Source organism: Xiphophorus couchianus, chromosome 6 (genome assembly GCF_001444195.1).
Source record: "Xiphophorus couchianus chromosome 6, X_couchianus-1.0, whole genome shotgun sequence".
NCBI classification, from domain to species: Eukaryota; Metazoa; Chordata; class Actinopteri; order Cyprinodontiformes; family Poeciliidae; genus Xiphophorus; species Xiphophorus couchianus.
In genome coordinates, this window is record NC_040233.1 from 14,304,609 (window position 1) to 14,320,859 (window position 16,251).

The following is a 16,251-nucleotide window of genomic DNA, read 5'->3' on the forward strand; positions in this document are numbered from 1 at the left end:
ATGTTTCATTGTGAGTGTTATTTTTATTTTAATAATATCCCTCTAGCTGTGAGGAGGTGTAGATGTTCATTTAGTTTGACAACCCTGATCCACATCATTTTCTTCCTGTCTAGCCTTTAAGTGGCTTCTTTTACTCTGAAGCTGAGGGCATTCTTCTCATCAAACAGAACGCTAGCATCAGGAAAGGATTGTTTCATCTAAGGTGGTGATAAATGTTGCAATTTGTAGGTCTCTTATCCTCTTAATATGCAAATACATTTTAAATGAAGGGAACCTAAAAATCTTGAAAGTACTAAACATCTGGTCAGTTGCTTTTTAAAACATGAGTCATTTCTGTCACAAAAGAGTTTTTGGACCTGCACCCGCTAAAAAAAAATCATCTTTACTACATATTAATGATGATGATGCGATGTTACCAAACACCACAGTTTCAGGAAATGCTTGTGACATTCTTGAAAATAAAACAGGTGACTGGGGCAGATTTATCCTCCCTGGACAAAAGCCAGGTCTTAGACCTAAATCTTTCATAATTTATCCTTTTTAATGTGTATGTTATGTCTAGTTAAGCTTTTAATCCTTTTAAGATTTATTTAAGATGATCAGCTGTGGTAGCTTCAGATGCATATTATGTTTTTATGACTGCCACTTTTTTGTTGATGTTGGGTTTTGTTTTCATTTTAAATGTCATACTTATAGTCAATTAATTATCCATTTGCATTTTATTATTTTTTATCTAAAACAACAAATCAAAAACAATGAGGATGATATTCAACAAAAGTGTTGGTGAAAAACACTAACAAAATATATATACGGTGTCTAAAGCAGATGTTCACATTAAACCTAAGTTGCATTAACAAAGCTGGATAGACAAAGAGCAGGAGAGAGACAGGTTACAGTGCTATTCCACTATTTAATGAAGTACCGCTGATTATTGTCAAGAGAGTTGTTTCATTGCTGAAATAACATTTACTTTGTGCCAGTGATGCCTTACATTTTAGAACTCATGATCTAGCCAGTCCTTGGTGCCTTCAGGGACGATATTAATTAGCAGTCTCAGAAAAACTTGGAAGACTTCACTGCTTTTAGACTCTACATCTCAGCAAACTTTATAAAATTACAATGCCAATGTGCTAAAAATCAGTATGAGTTGTAGTAAATCAGATTGTTATGGCCAATTGTGTGTAACGGGCCGTATTTTTGAAGGGACATGTCAACAGTTTGTTGTACTGCTTGTAAGTTATACAATAGAGATGCATCTTAATTTATTTTTTCAGCAAGTGTATGTTGAATATTTACCCTAAATGAGATTGGTTTTATTTCTGAGACCAGTGCAATATTTTCCATCAAGTACCAATCAAAAAGAAAATGAGAGAAATTCGGCTAAATTTGAACCAGCCACTTAAAACCCTGAATATTTACATATTAAATGAAGCCAATAGAGGAAAATCATTGGTCAGATCAGATGAGACATCATTTTAAGATTAAGAAATTAAAGGTAATGTATATTTATGATTGTTAAAGATGAGATAATATGTAAAATCAACTTTTTTGAGCTTCATACAATGTTATTTCCTAAAATATACCTGGAGAGTTGCTTTGATTCTTTCATGCGTATTTGAAGAATCCTTGAATCCTGGCCTGTAAAAGTGCAAAGTACAATCATCAGAATTTGATTGCTGTGTGACTTTTACTACAGTCTGAACCTATAAGTTTTATCTTGGTTTGTTCACAAATACACCTTAGTAAATAATAAATTACCAATGATTGCTTTTAAGCTTGGCCAATTAAACTTGCCCCCATCTCCTAAATTCCACCAAATCTATATTGAAACATTCTTTCTGGTGGGGCTCTTAACAGGAAGAGGGAGCTCGAGATCATATTCTGCTTAAGACCTTATACCACATTGGGCCAGCCCTGCATGACAAGCTAGAGCCGCTGAACTGTATATCTTTTTGCTAGATGCGAGAGGCAAACAGGGAGATTAATTTATGTGGCACTGGTAGGGTAGGATGGTAGACTGGTAGGATGAACCTTTTTTGTTTTGTGACCATTGAATTTTTAATAAGCACCACAAAGGCCAGGGTATTTGGGATGAGTTTTTCTGATCTTCACTCTTCATTGTCAGAGGCTGGCCCTGTAGCGCTCGTTGATGTGTTTACAGATCCCTCAGGCTGCTCACTGAGCTGGTCTGCCTGGTAGAAGTGGAGGAAAGGTGGAGAAGGTATTTGATAAAGCATCTGAGACATTATTGGCACTGCAAAACAAGAAGGTTCTGTGTAACTACACCACGAGCGTGGCAGCTTCTCCACGGGCTTAAACCAGTATCCCACTAACCCACCGGGCCACAAAGGAAATCTCCAGTAGTCCTGTATACCAGTCAGCTGAGTACGTATAAATGTACTCCTGGTATCATTAAAATGCTACAAACCCTCTGCAAATGAGCTGATATTTAGGTTTGTAATATGACTGGAAAATGCTAAAATAACATCGGCAATGTGCCTAATCTCTCACTGAACAATTCAGAGGCAATAAATATGCAAATATTCAGTTTCACTGCTTAAGGATGGAATTCAAAATACTTCCTACCTCACTGAAACATTCTAGGTATTTGTGAACAAATTTCAACACACAGTCACACATTAGGCGTGGATGGGTGGCAAATCCTCTTCACGTTTACACACCACTCATTTTTTTTATTGATTTAAGCAAATCATTAAAAAAAAGTGTAAGCAGCATCATCTTGTGCTTATTGTGTCACATTAAAGATGGGAGAGGTCACAGAAGCACAGAGGAATCCAAATGCAAGGTAGAACAGAGCATAGGCTATGGGAAAGAATCTCAAAACCACAACAGCAAGAAAAGAAATCCTTGTCTTCATCCTTGAATATTTAACTTTGACCTATAGGTTATTCATGCATTCCTGGATTCCTTTATTAAGAAACAGTCTGTGTAAAAATCAACTGAAGAAACCCGGAATAAAAATTACTTTAGCAAAACTGCAAGGTATAAATTCACAAACATACATGGGAGAAAGCTTGATAAATAATTTTGGGTATGTTGGGTTCAAATGAATACAAAAGTTGTTGTCACAGAATGACACAATCAAATGCTACATCAAATAATGCATGAAAAGACAGCTCCCGGCCTCAAGAAGCTTGGCAATGACATAGTGCAATGATCGTACAAATTGATTAAAAAAATGTGAAAATATAAAGCTTGGTCAAGCGTGTCTCCTGACCTGAATTCAATTGAGCAGATTTGTGATGTTGTGGAAAGCAGAAAAGAAATCAAACCTTTTCTGCAAAGCGCCACTAAAAGGATTTATTTGCAAATACTAGCAGAATATTTCTGACGCCAAGCATGCCCAGAAGGACTGAAAGCCTCATTAGGAATGAATGCGAAGATACAAATATTTAAACATCAAATCAGGAACTGAGTCCTTCCTCTAAATGCTTAATGGCATGCAACATTTTGGTTTGTATTTTTAATGAATTATTCAAATGTTAAAATAGAAGAAAAAATTATGTTTTTAAGTCTAATTTTTTGGAGATGTAAGATTTTGTTTGTGTTCTCTATTAACATGTAGCTGTAGAAGGATGAACCTTAAAACAGAAGTGCAACAATATCTTGAAAATTGTCGTCATGTTGCTACCTGAAAAAAAATAAAATAAATGTTTGCCAGGTATAGTATTGAGTTATTCTCAGGAAGTCACAGTCGTGTGTTTGCATCTATTCACCTTTATGTAGTCACTGAAATAACACAGAAGAAAGTGTTCAAATTGACCAAAGTACCAGAGTACGTAAGTAAGTATTTTCAACAAACAAGCAGATGGATAATAAGAGAGTTTGTGTACAACAAAATATGTGGGCAGAATAAAAAAGAGGTGGCCTAGAAAGAGATCCACAGGGTGCCATTAGCCAGGTATAGCAAGAGAACCTGATGCTATAGCTGCCACAGCTGATGAACTGTCTTTGGAGGAGATCACTCGCCTGCTTATGGGGGAGTCATCACGGTGAGCTAATTAGAAGAGCTCGGTCAGAAAACTGTAGGAAAGGATGCGCACAGATAGAAAAACCACACACTCAGACACATTAAGTGTGATGAAGCCCTGAGAGTGTGGCTCATTTGTCAAAACAACACTCTCAAAAATATATATATTATGGCTGAAGATTTGTTTTTTGTAAGCAGCGCACTCTGTTCATCCTTGACAACATAATGTCGAAGGAATAAAAAATCTGAACAAGCGAATGTAACTAAAAGTCCAAGACATACTGTACATTGGACTTTTAAGAATTCCCTGTATCCAATCATTTATTTGGCCAGTCAGCAATAGAATACCATATTCCAAATTACAATGACAAACTTTGTGTTTGTTCATGTGGAATTATGCAGGCAAGATTCATGCGACCATAGAATGAATTGCATTGATAATATAGCCAACATAAACCTGACAGAACCAGCTGCAAAGGCAAATGGGGTGTATAATTTGTCCTGGAAGACAATGTCTATTTACATAGATTTCATTGGATTCCATCACCATTGGTACAATTCAAAAGCACTGCATTTCAGCAAATGCAGAGGCTTATTGTGTGTCCTCAATAAGCAAGTTGAAACATAAAGTTTGAAGTTTATTACATTCCCCAAGGTTTAAGTGTAATGTTTCAGTATGTCTACATTAGAGACTAGAATTCAAACTTCAATAGATATTTTCAGCTTTCTGCTAAATGTCTTGTTTGAGACCAAATCTGCAGAGTTAAAGTTTCATGGAAGGGTCAGTTATTGTATTTACATAGTCTGGAAATATGTTATAGTTTTTATTCTGACGTTTCCGAACCAATTTAAGGTCACTTGTGTCAAAGTCCACAGCCTTTGTACACAGGGTGCCCGCTCTAAGTAATGCGCCCCATTAAGTCTAATTTATAGTTGTTCAACATCATACATCACAAATATCTTCAAATGTGTAAGTTGACAATGATATTGTACCTACAGTAGCTTCCTTTGGCAGGGGTTGACCACACATTACACACCCCTCCTCTAAACACTGATGATAAAAGCACTGTGAGGGTTTGTGACTTCGTCTCATGATGTTTGATATTCATTGAGTAAGAGCCTAATCTTGGTTCAAGCCTTATATTTATCTTGCAAAATTGTAATATTTATGATCAGAGTGGATCAGAGTAGATCAGAGTGTAGATCAGAGTGTTTAGAGTGAAGCCTGAGAATGAAATCATCAGCTTTCTTTTGGAGAATATACAAAGACACTCATGAGCGCAAAGACGCACCCAATTTGTTGAATTGGATCATGGGATAAAACTTGCTGTATTCATGTAAAATAAACTTACGCAGCAATATATTGTTTCCCCTTTCCTAGAATATGAATACCATGTTTTCCAAACAGCTACCCTGATTATTCCAAATAGCTATTTCTATGCAAAACACAGTAAAACAAGCTGTACTGTGCAGAGTTCAGTGCTCTCTGCTGCTCCAGCAAGTTCCCCATTTCTTTAGCTCTCTCTCACAAAGCATTATTTGCTACAATGCCAGTCACATTTCTCATTTTGTCCAGCCATTCATCCCATCATTGTCATTTATAGGCCTCAGAAAGGGGGCTATTTGAGAAATCTTACTGTAAGAAATGATTTCAATCACTCATACGACCTCAGCTCATTTTTCCTGTGCTCTCAGCTGCTTCCAATATTCTTCTAGCATCCATATAGTCAAATGTTTTTTATTTATTCTTTTTATATCTTGAAAATTGAAGCCCCAGGCAACGCTCTTTGTATTTAATGAAGACTGTTTGTTACACATAATTAATCTTGCAATCTTTTTCCTAAAAAAAATTAAATAAAAACAACAATAGCAAGGTGAACTGTATGCTTAGGGGTGTAAAAATCTCTTCTGAGTGAAATTTCAGCTTAGAGTGTATGCAGTGTGAGTGGATATATTCTGAGACACTTTTTTCTTTGTGAGCTACTTCATGATTCAGGACAAAACTGTTCCTGCAGAGATGAACTGTGAGCCTGTATAGTACAGGAACCTTTTAAATCACACACAAGACAGAGACAGAGGAAACACAAAGGGAATAGTGTGCAGTGCTCCTCCTCAAATAAGGCTTTGCAGGCACTCTTCTGAAGATCAAAGATATAAAAGGTTTTTAGATGCCCACTTTAATCAACAACACTTCCCAGTATCGAGTTAAGTATTAACTATAACCCCATGTGTCTCTGCACTGTAATGAACTAACAATCTATTCCATTTGTACCCCAACCAGAATATGCTCTGAAACAGAATGTTTTTGCATAACATATTTACAACAAGAAATAAAAAAGAATCCTCAGATATTGTTCTTCTTAAAACTACAGCATGTAACTTTTATAATAAAAAAAATATATTTGTTTGCATATTTTTTTAAAACTGTCACAGCATAGTGGAAAACAGATTCTGTGAAAAAATAAAATAAAATAAAATCAATCTCCTCTGCCTTCTCAGTGTTAACTAGAAACAACCAATCAGAGCCAGGATGATGGTCTTACCGCTGTCAATCACTCTCATGTACGCATGGCTCATCGCTCGCCTTGAGTTTTACCTTGATCTACATCTTCTGCTCCTATAATCACTGGATGTATGCATTGCCTGCATACATGCATCGAGGTATGTTTGTAAATCTTGAAACGGGCACTTAATCATATTGTGTTAAAGGTCAACTTAAAGTAATATAGAAAAAAAAAGTATATTTTGCATTCATATATCTTAATCAAAATTCTGATTGAAAATATTCTCAACTGTACTGGAAAAATAATGAAAACCATACATTTCCACCTGCTAAACAAAGCTACAAAGCAGAGCTGAAAATCAGAATTCTTGTTTCTAAGGCAAACAGCTGTTGCTATGTGACATCACTGTGTACAAACTATCCAGCTGCCAGTGTGTCCATCTCTGACACGGAAACAGATTTTTCTACAGAACCAAATATAAAAACTGTCCGGCTGCACCAAATTGGACCTGTCAAAAAGAGAAGAGAATTTGCTGCTCAGACAGAACGCTCTCAAGAAAATGACAAGGAAAGTGGCCTTGACTGGAATGCTGGGAGGACAGGAAATGCAACATGGTGGGTAGCTACATGCATGCCCATCACAATTTAACTCATTATGCATGAACATTATACTGAAACCACTGTTATTTGAGCATATATCTCCAGCTATGCGACTGGAGATATTCATAAAAGTGAAATTTCCAAGTACATATGTCTGCAGATGAAATGGGAGTTTCCAAAGGAAGGCGTTTCTCATGGACCACTCCTGACTGTATGAACAAATTCCAGTTCAACGCGACTGAACAAGCATGTCATTGTATGAGTTTCTCAAGATCTACACCTGACTGGATGAAATTAACATCCGTCATTTGACATTTTCGCTATTAAATTTCATCTAGTCTTCATGCTTTGATGTTTCAGAAAAAGGTCCCGTCATATCCACTGCAGAAGGTCCATGTATGGCTGCAGTGTTTTTGCTTTTGACACAGCAAAACATCGACGCCCTTGCATTCTCCTTCAGCTGGAGCCCTTTCAGTGCAAAACTGCAGTTCTATGGTGCAAAACCATGGAGAGACTATGAAGCTTGTTATGAGAAGAGCTTGCTATGCTTCGTCTGTTTCCAATCTTTTGTCCACACTGCACCATCCACTCAAATCTTTCGATCTTTTGAAAAACTAAAAGCTGCTTTGTGCACCTAAAGCCATGCAATATCCCATTTTAAATCCCCCAAATCATTTGACCACAATGTCACATGTTGCTCCTCCTCTTTCATGAGCTCAGAAGGGTAATTCAAACAATGATATTAATGCAGTTTGTAGAAAATTACATGTTTTAGAAATTTTATGGGTATTCCAATACTGCATACTATCAAATTACACAGTTATTTGAAAAACTAAAGTAGTCTTCATTTGACCTTTAAGGTCCATCATGAATTTTCTTCTCAAAGTGAATCATTATGCTTCTAGCATAGCACACCTATAATTTTATTATTGATGTGCTATAATGAAATTTTTAAGACAAGCCCACATTTTGAAATATCTCTTATTGATAAAACATCAATGATAGGTCTTCATTAAAAATCATAAAAGAGATATATTAGTAAGGTGTGAAAGCAAAATATCCAACGATGTAATCATGTTGGACAAAGGTTCAGTAAAGTTTCTGTCATTTTTTTGTTTTCCTTTTAAGAATTAAAGAAGTGAAGGTCAATTTACGTTTTTTTTATGGGAGGTTACCGTCACACAAGGTTGCTTAAGTCAGCAGAAGAAGCTGCAGAGAGAAAAACAGCAAGAGGAGATAAGTGTGGAACATTATTGTAATGGCACAATAATGTCATTTAACTTTCCATGGGGTCACAATGTCAAAACCAATTTGCATGCAAAATGAAATCAGTGAATGCAGCGCCAGGAACAGTAATATAACAATAAACCACATGCTGTTTCTTCTGCACGACTGCCTCTTTGTAAAATATGAATACAAACATTCATACTTAACTCCAGAAAAAGCAAATAGGTTGAAGCATAATATCTGCAGACTGAACCTAAAAACACTTCTAAATAACTAGTATGAATATATTGTGACATATAGTTTCATTTGTGTACTTAACAGGTTGTTCTTGTAAAATGTGAAAAAATAATTCTGCTGTTGAGTCTGAGATATGAAAAGACAGACTAGCAGATGTTCTCAACAATGCACATGGCAGCTTTGATTTTAACAAAATGTAAGAACAGTGTTTCTCTTCAATTCAAGGGAAACAAAGGAATCCATCTGACACAGAAACGGCTCATGTTCTGCCAGCTTAGTGAACGAAGGAAACCAGCGTGGCAGAGGCAACGACCTTCACAACAATTCCCCACTTCTATTTTTAACAGATATTTAAACAGTTCTTTTCACTGCAGCAACAAGACAGGGCTCCTTTGAAGTTTCTGGGCTGGGAGATAAACATTGTATCAACAAGATTACCTGCATAACCTTGTTTTTTTTTTTCTGGTGGTTTGACAGCTGCTGTTTAAATTATATGATTCGAGTTGCTTTTTCACAAGCTACTTTTTAAAACCATTTATGTAGTAATTATCTAAAAAATACATCTCTATTTTTCCATGTACTTTAGTGAGCTGAATTTAACAATTTTTTTTTTTACTTTAAAAGTCATGATCATCTACATCTGAAAAATGGTTGACTATTCTCACACAACATGATTTCATTGGACAAGAGCCATGGGAGACATGTCAGGCTTAAAGGGAGGCAACACAAAAACTTCTACTTGGGAAAAGAAGATCCTGGGGGGGAAAGAAGGTACTCTATCTTTCGATTCTATATAGTTTTTACATGTCATGATAGAATAAAACCATTCTGCCTATAAACCTGAGAAGGGGGTATAAGAACAATATCAAACAATATTAAAGGTTATTTTGAAACTGAAAACACTGAAGATACAGTAGATTCCAATCTTTTTAGGAGCAGAGGTCCCACTAAATGATCCTCTAATCAAGGTCAGACTAAAACTGCAAAAGATTCTAGAGATATATTTTAGACTCCATAGGTCTCAGCATATTAAGTACTAATGAAACATGTTAAAAAATGTGATTCAAAAACAGCAAAAAAATGCTACAGATCTGAAGGGCGTACCAGTTGTACTCAATGACCATGCTAATTAATCGAAGCAGTAAAAGCTAACAGCAATGAGTCTCTCCATGCTATTTAACAATGAAGAGTGTGTTCACAAATACAGGTTCATAATTCATGTACGTGTCGGAAAGTTTCAATGTGTTCAGGGAATCCCCAGTGTATTATAAGCATGACGGGCCACCTGGCTTTATTTGCTCCTCTCACTGCCCTGCCAGGCATTGCTTGTTTATTTATTTTAAATGGGGTTTTTTTATACACAAGTAACATTGATAGCAAAGCGGGGACATAGTTGATGCATTGGACTGGTCAGGAGCACACACTCTAATCGTACTGTCTGAGCTCCTGCGCACTGGCCTTGCATTCTGGGATGTCGTCTGGTCATGCGCCTGAAATGTTTTGCACCTTGTCACAGATAGTGCGTACCACCTTTCACTCAAGCTGGACAATTTAGAAGGTGGTGAACCAGAGCAGGTTCACCTGTATCAGCATTTATATGAACTTTTAACCACCTTTCACCTGGATTGGAACTTCACACAAAAAGTGCCTGCAAACAGTTTGCATCCTTTGGCATAAAAATCACATGAGATGTTGGCAACAGTCCAAGTAATCCACACAAAGAAATAACAGCAATGGGGTACATAGAGTTTTATGTTTTATCATTGAAATGATACAGGAAAAGAGTATAAACGAATTGAAAGTCAAAAATTGATTAAATGCCTCTCGAGGCATTCCTTCTCCCTCAGTTTAAAGTGATATCAGCCGGTTTTATCCAAACGGACGGCCTTTAAAATGTTTCTCATTACCAGCGTATAAGGTTGCTGTGATAAGTAAATGGAAAGAGCTCTATCTCAAAACCTTTACGGACTACAGTATTTGCTAAATAAACAAGGGACACTGGTCGTATATATTTCTGAATCTTTCAATGAGTGCCATTGGACCCATAATACAGAAGTTAAAAGATTATAATTTCATAAGGAACCAGCAGATACATTTCAGTAAGTGCATGTGTGACTCATTTCCTCCTTGTTGTATAGTAACATAATGTCTCTACCATTTATTCTTTAATTTATGGAATAACTTGAAGGATTCTATATTGTGAAACACTTACTAAATGTCCTCTGAAAAGTGCTAGATAAAAGGGATAAGACTGTAGGAGGGTGAAGGGAATGAAGCTAAAATGAACTGCAGTCAGCTTTTATTACAGGAAAAGATCCCCCACCAGACTGCAACTCCTGCCTCCTTATGATGACAGCCAACACATTTAGTCTTACACAGCAAGTTCTACTAATATCTGCACGCTCATGACAGAGTATAATGTCATTTCTTCTTGTGGTCTAATGATTTAATGCTCATCTTCTTCAGGCACCTATTTCCCAAGTTTGTCCCAAAGTTTACTTTTGCTTCAAAATGAGCCATCGATTGAATGAAAATCTGCTTCCAAACTTTGGTATCTATTAATTTCTGCTTGTACTTAAGATGACATTCGTAGAAATAGCAGTGTCGATGTCTGATTGGGATGTTTACGTTTCTTCTGATCAGTCACTGATCAAAAGTTGCACTTTATATCTTAAGCAACAATTTTATTATTTTAGAAAAAGATCATAAAAATGATGTATTCAGATAACTGACTTAATTAGGAAACTTGAATAACGAGCTGCTGTAAAGTGACATTGTTTTATGTATGGTAATGCAGCGCATGCGTTTGTGTGTTCGTTGTCATGCATGTGGCTATGCAAATTGCAAACCTCATTCTGTGTCTAATTGGAGTACTCCCTCATTGCACCCCTGATGTTTTTTCCTTGAAGTCCACAACCTTGATAGCAGCAAGAAAAGATTCTTCTCCCATGCAGTTTTCTCGGATTGCTCCAAGTTGTTTTTGAAGTTTCATTTTAGTTAAATTGGCAACTCCTCACAAGTGATTCATGCGCGCACACCCGTTCTGTTCCTTATTCAGTGAAGTGAGGATAAGAAAGTAAATTACACAAATAGAGAAACCAATTAAGAGTTGGATAAACTGGAGTTACTGTGAGGATGGAGGGTGAATTCATCAGCCAGTCTGAGGTCACACAGGATTGAGTTGCTCGAAACATCTATATGAGGAGCAGTGAACCGTGCCAAGCATGACTGGAGTGCTGATGGCAAACAATAAACAGGTGCCTGAGAGGGATAAGATGAAGTCATTGAACACTGCTGAACTTTGATCTGATGCTGAACATCGACTACATCTGTAAGACAAACTCTGCTGTGTAAATTCACAGATCACATCATGTTTACATATTATTTTTGCAGCTATAAGGGCAACGGTAACCTGTGAAAATGCACCAAATAAAGTTTAAAATAAACTAAATGTTGCCTCATGGGACCTCAAAGCAACACATTTTCATAGATATGCCTTCCAATATTGAAATCTAAATATATTACTCAAGCACTTAATTCAGCAGTATAGATTTATTGCCCATTTTTATACCAGCAGCACAGAAATTCCTCAGGAGACGTTTTAACATCCTTTAGAGACACTGTTTATATATAAACTTTCTTTTTGCTGCAGGGGCTTGTTGTTCTATTTTTCTCTTTGGATTCAGATCAGGTAACTAAATCATCGTAGTTTTCACTCTTTTTCTACTTGGGGCATTTTGGCAGTGTGCTTTGGGCCCTCAACATCCTGGATTAGTAGTCCTCTGCCAAGCTTGAGAAGGCAGAGCCATCTTGTCAGTCGGTAATTTATTTACTCGCATACATGGTGCCATTTGTAAAAATAATGGTCCAAACCCGTTTTGCTCGGATGCTTTCCTATAAACACCCATCTGTATATTCTGCGCTTCAGTGTCAGAACTACATGCACTTAACAGATCTTGAAAAAGCATTTGTATTTGCAAGACATATTTTTAATTTTTTTTCCTTTTCCATTTTATTTCATTATAGCGGCGCACCTCAGTGTATTTTATTGGGACTTTATGTTAGACAGTAGTGCATGAAAGCAACTGGTTAAATAACTTGCAGTTGTTTTATGAGAGCAAACATGGACATAGGCATCTATGTGAGATGAGATCAAGCTGAACTTTTGTCATAGATGCAAAATGATACATGAGGAAAAGAGGACACTACACATCACCTTGAACACAACACTCCCATGGTGACACATGGTGGTGGCAGAATTATACTGTGAAGATGACTTTCCTCAGCTGGGTTGGTTAGACTGGTCAGAATTGATGGAGAGATGATTAGAGCTAAAAGATATGGCAGCTCTGGATGACAAAAATGAAACTGTTAGAGGCAGGAAAGGGCCACCGAATAGAATTAAAATAGTAAATGTTAACTTACAATTTTTTTTATTATTATTCCTGTAGCTGAGAAACTTGATCTTGCATTAATCTTGCATTATTGGTTCTGAAATACTGGTATCACATTCAGTAATGGTGAGAAACAGATGAGGTGAAGCGAATCATGAGACCTTAAACCATTTTTACCCCTTAAGAATCTCCACAGATCAATATCAGGCAGGGTGCAGTATGAATCCCAATAAACCTTTTCACAATTAGCCATTCACACAGGGTCCACATTGAAAAACAGAGGTTTAGTCAAAATTCACAGTGGCTAGGCCTGAGTGCATTATTCCAAAAATATGACACTTAAAAAAATATTATTTTTGTTGGAATATTTTGTGCTGAGCTTTAATGTAGTTATGTTAGATTATTCTGTGTATCATGCAAAAGCATGGACAGACTGAACATTTGTCTGATTTTTTTAAAGCTCTCAGTAGGAAGAGTTGAGTCAGTGAATAGATACAGTGTGCTGCTCCCTAATGGCTGAAATTCTGCCATGTGAAACCAATGAATGCCTTTGAAAATCAATTATTTTTTTCTGGCAAGTGAAAAGTATGTTTTCCTTACAACAACGAAACTGTCTCAAAAGGGCACCAATGTGTGTGACAGTCAGTGTACACTAACATTTAGCAGTGGTCATACTGATGTCAAGGGTTTAACTAAAAAGAGTTGAGGGGAAATATGTTTTACTGTTCTGCACGGTAACTAAAGTCTCTATAAGATATTTTAGTTTAAAGTTAATTGTTCTAAAATAAAATTTTGTAAAAGCTGAAGTGTCCAGTATAATGAGACCTGATTTGATTTTGTATTATTTCACTCATGTTAAATTTGCTAATAATTTAAGATTTTATTTGTGCTTATAATTTATTGCAAAAGCTACTTAGCATTATGGATTGAAAGCATGGGATATGTTATTGTAGCATTTAATCCACCATTTATTGCATACAGACAAGAGAGCTATAATTTATTATGATAGGAGAGTATGATGTGACCAGAGAAATTTAATCAACAGATTGAGAAAAACAATAAATCTGCTAATTGAAAAAAAAAATGGGAGGAGCACCCTTAACCCATGTCATCCTGCTAGGAGATGACATGGGTTAAGGGTGACATGAACAAAATGCAAAATAATTGTGAGCATAAGAGTAGCATAAAGAGCACAAATTACTTAGAAAGAGAAAGAAGATTAAAAAAAGAATCTATAAGTAAAAGCTGCTATGGCCAAGTTTCACACCAGAATGTCTAATGCCTTGTAACATGCCTGAATTTTATGGGATTTTATTTTGAGATGGGGATTTATCCGAGCTATATTTTGGGGTACAAAATGAATTACTTGTTTTTGTGTTATGCATGTTTCGTTTTTTTATGATCATGCTTTTCCTCAAAGATGTTTTTTTATAAAATGACTTCAGCCCTATCACACAGACAGATAAGCAAATGCATACAAGTAATTAAATGAAATGTTATAAAACTAAAACTAAATAAAATATAAAATACAGTATAATAAAGTGCAGAAAAAAAACATCTCACCTCAATGATATAGAAAACGTGAATAATTTTTTGATATCTAAAGTCAAAAAATGTATCAATTTGTTCAGTGAAGCTGTTTGGAAGCATCTCCCTTGTAGGTGAAAGTGACTGACACAAAAAAAATTTTAAAAATTGGGCTCACTATACTCAAGAGCAACAGGAAGACCTCTCTGAGAGTTGAATTGACATGGCAAAGAATAGACCTTGGAAAAATAATGGAATTTTATTTTTAACTGTAAAGAAAAAGGTTGATCCATCAAAGCTCCTGCTACAAAATTTATAAATTCAGAGATCTGGCAGAGCTGCTTAAAGAAATAGCCAAAAATAAACTGAAATTTCTCTCCAGAATCAAAAGATATGCCTTTATTTAAAAGAAGAGATGTTTTGTTTGAAGTCAAAACCACATGTCCTCAGATCTTATGAGGAATTCATCAGAGTAAGGTGTTATATTCTCATCAGCACCTGTTATTTACTCTGAGGCTGGGCCATGTGGTGAGGTAGTGCATTAGTATGCAGCTAGTTTCTTTACAGGCTGCCATAATGATGTCTGTGATGAAGATAGTGAGTCAGTCACATCTGCATCAGGTAGAAGTCTCATTGCTTTCTTTAAAGCTGCAATATACCATATGCAGGATGCATTAGAAAAAGCACCATGATTTGTGACAAGAGTGGGAAGAAATGGTGGATAAACATTCCTTTTACCTTCATGCTACCGAGTTTTATGGTTTCCGTCTTCACTTTAGCTTCAGGAAAACCATTGACTGTTTTCAGACATACTGATAGTGACAGATACAAAAGCTTGTTCCTGCCTTCACTTCATACTTATCTTGCAGTGAAAATTAGAAATAAACACACAAGTATTGAGGTGTCTAGTGCATTGAACACTTTCTCTGCCCATTTGCTCCCATTTACTGAATTCATTGACACTGTAGTCATTTATTCTGTGCAGCTGCAGAAAAGTTTGGTGAATGTTTGAGTGAGCATGTAAACCTGATTTATACTTCCAGCCATGGATCACTGAATAAATGAGGCTGGTATTTCTATTGATTCAACAATGCACTGCCTTAACCCATTCTGGTTCCAGCAATAGGAAGAGTTTCAGAATGGAAACTTTGTGACGTTATGGTGACCCTATAACCCAGGACTAAGATAAAAATCCTTGTCTTTGCAGCATTGCTGCATCAGAAAGAAGGCCGCTCCGTGTCCGGGAGCTTTTGATCCAAAATACAGGTGACTGTATAATATTCGCTCAGCTGAAGGATTAAACCTCGATTCTGGTTTTATTCAGAATTCTGCATAAGGAACCTTATGATTACAGGTTCCACAAGATTAACAATTTGAAGGCATCTTTGACAAAGATGCGAGAAAAGCCTTAAAACCTAATCTGTATCAGGCACGTTTTTGTAAATAACAGACTGAACTATTTGGCTATTTTCTTGATAATCAAGTGGTTTCAAAACTTGGTGATTTTGATCTAAATTACTAATTTTATTAATATCCCTAAGCAATTGATTCCAGTTAGTAATAGCTATACTAGGCTTCACCTGGCACAATACACGTTTCATGTTTCATGCAATAAAAGTTGCATGAATTCTACCTGACACAACACTGTCCAACAATTGGAATGTCATCTGTGGTAAAGATGAGAAAAGCCTTGAAATAAAGGTAGCATTTGGTCCAGTAAAATAATTTAGAAAACTCCCACCTTTTACCATTAAAGCCTCACTATTACATTG